Genomic DNA, 5,000 nt, shown 5'->3' with positions numbered 1-5,000 from the left:
AATGATTGTGCTAAAAACAGCATAAATTATGCATATTACCTTCTCTACAGTAATAAATGTTTTATCATTTTCACTGCATAAATATACTGTACTTTCAGGATAGCAATGAGATGTCCTGCCAAGATCAGTTGAAATCCTTGCAGTAAATAAAGAACCAACGTGCCCTTACAAACCAGAATTTCAAGGTGCATTTTTCATCTATAATATGGAAAGGTCAATTTCTGTTCTCAAAGCTACCTAAGTCCTATACTGTACCATTGGTGTCAAATGTATCTCGCTTTCCCGTATTATTACAGTGTCCTGAAAGAATCCCCAAAATAATCTTGCTGAAGTGTGTATATAAAGATACCAATATGTAGATAAATAATATGTTTAAGCAAACTTGGTTAAAGAAATAAAGCCTGTTAACATATTGTTGAACTTACTCACTTCCTTCCAACTATGTACAAAATCCTTCCATATCATGAAAAAACATAAAATAGGTCAATACAACAAACTACTTTCACAGGATTTTAATCAACCTGCAGTATTAATTAACACGAAGGAGGACTTCCAAGATAAATAAAAAGTGAATGTGTATTTTGTGTGAAGAAAGTTGAGACAGTAAAATACAAGTTATTAAAGGATGTTCTGGTCAAGAATAAACAGGATATAAATTAAACAAACATGAACGTAGTTAACATAAAAGAGGGCAGCTGTAATAACTATAGTAAACAACTGCAGAACCAGATGTGTTTATGTACAGTCTTGGTTAAACACTCTATTGAGCATAAACTAAGAAAAATAATAGACGTGGAAAATGTGATACACATAGTGATACATTTTACAAGAAGAAAACAAACCTAATACTCTTTTCTGAGATTAGGCAGCTAATAAGTATTCAAATTAGGCATAAATTTTACATGTACAATGTTTAAAATATTCAGAGAAAAGAGTCTGATTGCCCTTAGTAGTTATATGAAAATTCTAATGCGGGTCTTCCACAGCTGTGGAAGCAGGCATCATTTTTATATTATTTACTTTCAATAAACACATTTGGCATATATATCAGAGTGAAATCCACTTAAAACATCTTATGGACTGTATTTTTAAATGGAGTTTGGGACTCAGGAATTTCCAATGTTAATCCCTCTTCAGACAGACAAAGATTGACCCAACAGACAGGTTCAACTCTTAAAATTTCTAATATTACACTATATTCAACCATGTGGATTAAAAGGAAAAAAGGGCTGGGAATATAATTTAATCAAGCAATCAAACATTAGCAAATAGTTTGAAAATTAAAAAAAAAGTCAACAATCCTATGTTTACACATCTCTGGCTCTTTCATTACAATTAGAAGAGAGGGGTTAAACATCTTCCAGTTCATATTAACAAAGGTTTTTATGCCTTGTGGATTTTGTATCCTTGCAAAGCCCTAGAGTGTATTTCAGGCTCTGCATTTTAAGTTAAAGTGTCTGTGAGCCAGCAGAACCTGGTTGAACAAAACATGCCCAGTAATGGTACTCCTTGCTGTAGAAAACAACAGGCTCTGGCCCAACATGGACATGCAGAGAGAAGGGCAACTATAGGTTATGAATATTACAAAGCGTAATTTAGTTGGAGATGAAGTAGAAGAAAGATTTGACGTTTCTTTAGGTAAAAGAAAAAAAATCCCTAGAATTTAATGTTCAGAATAAAGTGTCTTTCAGGTAGCTAAAGAATATTGTAACATGCAGTGCCAAAATGGGGTAGTTTTGGTGGATAACTCATGCCTTCACTTCTTACTACTGTCAGCTAAAAAAAAGGGTTAGTTAAAAGAGGAGAGTATAGAATGCTCCCTCTCACACACCCTTATAATTATTTTATTGTATTTCTTTGCATATCATCACCGTCCCACCCCCTTCAATTAGAGTGCTGAAAATATTTATCAAGAATTTAGAATATCGGTGTGGAGATAATTTTGAGCTCAAACTTCATAGCAGGCTGAACAAGGCACTTGTTTTTCTTACTTTTATGTTAGCAAAACAATCATAAATAAATACAAAAGAAACAAGTGTTGACATCTTTCGAGCACTGATTACCAAAAATTAAAACTTAAAGTTTAATACTTCCAAAGAGGATGGGAGGAAAATATTCACACACGCATGCATACCTATATACTCACACCTTAATCTCTCTCACACATTCTCTCTCTCTCTCTCATTCATGAGCATGCACGTATATACACACATGCACACACTTTTGCTGTGATTCCAAAACTCTTGTTGTTAAAGGTAAGACAGAAAGCTCTGCCTTTAAATATTTTAAACAAAAGTGGTGGTGGTGCCCACTGGAAGAGAAAGTGTAGATTATCATTTTAGCATTGGGTTGCACTGCATGTTGAATTCTTAATTCTGCCATTATACCTAGGGAATAACCTACATCAAAAAATCCCACTCATCCTATGAAGTTAGAAGATACACTTTTACTTTTCACCCCTGCAGTAAACTGTAAGTTTTCTGTGTTTTTTTAAACCAGCAAGTCACTGTACAGATACTTATTCTCTACACCACTTCCCTTTTGAAACATTAAACTGACACTGGAACTGACTGCACAAGATTGCATTTCTCTTCCTAAACAACTTGAATTGAAAGGTTACTTAGTGTAACAATATTTACTTGCAGAATTGTGTTGTTACCAAGGGTATAATGGATGGTGGCTATGCAGGTTTACGCAAGAATGAGTGAAGCATGAGGCATTAGCCATGTGTTTGACATGTTTCAAATTGCTATAATCCAGCATTAAACACACCCAGCAATTCATGCCATTTCTTGCAGCCATAATCTTGAATAAAGCGTGCACAACCACTTATTATATAAATTAGTATATGACTCCCTTTTATAGTCACAACAGTGCTTTTGTGTTTATTTTGCATCAAGATGTGGTCTTTTATTTGTACAAATAGCAGGATATAAAGACATAGCTCAATTAGGTCTCCTTACTTTATGATAGGGTAATACTGAATGCTAGCCTTGTTTGTCTTATTTTCCCCTAAGAGGTATAGGTTTTGTTGGTGTAAAACTGTAGAGTGTGAAATATTCATTTCCTTGTGTGACTTCAAAACTGCTTTTACATTTTTGCAGGTCTGCATTGACTGTGATGTTCAAGTGAGGTTCTCAACTTCTGAACAAGAATACATACAGTACGTGAGATACCTGAAACACCACCAGGGGTCCTTCTTTCTGAGAGAAGTTATGCCTGTAATTAGATGTGCCACTCTTTTATATGGGGGAAATTCTTGGTACTTTTGGCCTGGACCCTGTGATCCTGAGGGTGTTTTGGCTGAGAAAATATCAAACTCTTACTCATTCACATCTAATGTAAGGTATTAGTTTTAAAATACACTATAACATACAAGTCGTTTAATTTTTCTTTTCCCTGCAAAGGACACCATCTTCACAGAATTAGGCAGAGGAAAATTCAGTATATGACTGTATTTTATAACAATACATGCAGACACTTTAAACATGGAAATGAATTATGGCCCTCACAACTCATCCACAGTTTTAGAAATCAGAAAGACTCTCTCCTCCCGCAGGCTGAAACAGGGTGAAATTGTGACAAATTTTTAACTTTCGTTCAACTCAGAAAACATGCTTTAAAATCCAAATGTTTTGAACCAAGATATATGTAACATATATAAAGCAATCAGCAGCAACCTTTCTTTAAAAGTAATGTTAGTGACAACATCGTATAGTATCAGAGTTTCTGTATATATGTATACAAACATGCACACACGTGCACACGCACACACACAAACATAGAATATCATGAACATAGAACACGATGCAAAATTTTCTGAGGTAACCTTGAATTCATACTTCATAATATCTTCGCTAGAATTCTGCTTTTTAAACTTGATTATGATGTAAAAGTTAGGGTGAAAATTTGGGTTTAAATAATGGTAACTTTGTGCTCTAATGGAATTAATTCATCATTGACACCAGGCACAATGCATGTGAAGTCGAGTGCTAGTATGCTAAAAGTCTTTAATACTTAAGATTGCCTAATAAATCAAAATGCCAAATATGAAGGACATAGCTGAATGTGTCAGAACAAAAATTGTAAAAGCACATTGAAGATTTTTAAAGATTTTGTTGTTGTTTTAACTAAAACATGTTGTCTTTCAAGATATGATTTAAGTTTAAGTATAAATTACTTCAGTGAGTACTTTTTAAAAAAAAGGTAGAGTAAATGAATACTATTACATGTAATAATTAGGTCAGTTACTACTGAAATTGTTTTACACAAAGTACCTTTAAAATGTTTAATGTGCTACAATATATTGTACAATGAACTCAACTGTATGAAAATGTAAAGAGTGGTGTCTGTTGTTTGAAAGATGAAGAAGTTTTCACTCTAAAATGTAGAATGTCAATATGCACTGTGCTGAAAGATATTTCATGCAAGCTGAACTTCAAGTTCTGAATTACAGTACCTATCTTTGCTTAAACAGACAGAAATATACTACATTTGCTTCAGTAAGCTTGCTCATCATCATCTCTGAAAAAAAATTCCTTAGAATTTTGGTGGCAAAAAAGATAGTATCGTCAAAGCTAATTAGCCATTTTATTATTAAAACATAATTATGACTTACGATATTAGTTATGATTACAGTAACTGTTCGAAAATTAACAAGGGCAGGTTTAAGATATACAGTATATATTACAAACCAGAAAATAACTATAGGAGTACACAATGCAAACTGAGCAATCATATGGTGAGTCACTAACACTGTTTATTGAATATGTTATTACAATAAAATTGACAATTGAGATTATATCATTGACAGAAAGCAAGATTTATTATAGGTGACTATAAGCGTATATGCAGCAATTCTGATGTACTGTAAGCATACTGGTAAAGAATTATGTCATTTCTCTCTGTAGTGCAGCATTCTGCCTTAACAGGTGCACTTAGCATGGATTAGAATGTTTTAGTTCAGGTTAACTAATCTTGTTTTGTTTTTGTTTTTACAG

General features: G+C 33.4%; 1 protein-coding gene across 14 annotated transcripts in view; it reads right to left on the bottom strand.

Annotated features, from left to right (window-relative positions):
* Positions 1–5,000, bottom strand: part of FOXP2 (forkhead box P2) — a 554,228-nt gene that overhangs the window by 231,984 nt on the left and 317,244 nt on the right. The gene's annotated exons all lie outside the window — the stretch shown is intronic.

The sequence above is a fragment of the Natator depressus genome, chromosome 1 (assembly GCF_965152275.1).
Source record: "Natator depressus isolate rNatDep1 chromosome 1, rNatDep2.hap1, whole genome shotgun sequence".
In the NCBI taxonomy this organism is placed as follows: Eukaryota; Metazoa; Chordata; order Testudines; family Cheloniidae; genus Natator; species Natator depressus.
Note: the sequence above shows the minus strand (reverse complement) of the source record. Positions and strands in the feature narration are given on the sequence as shown.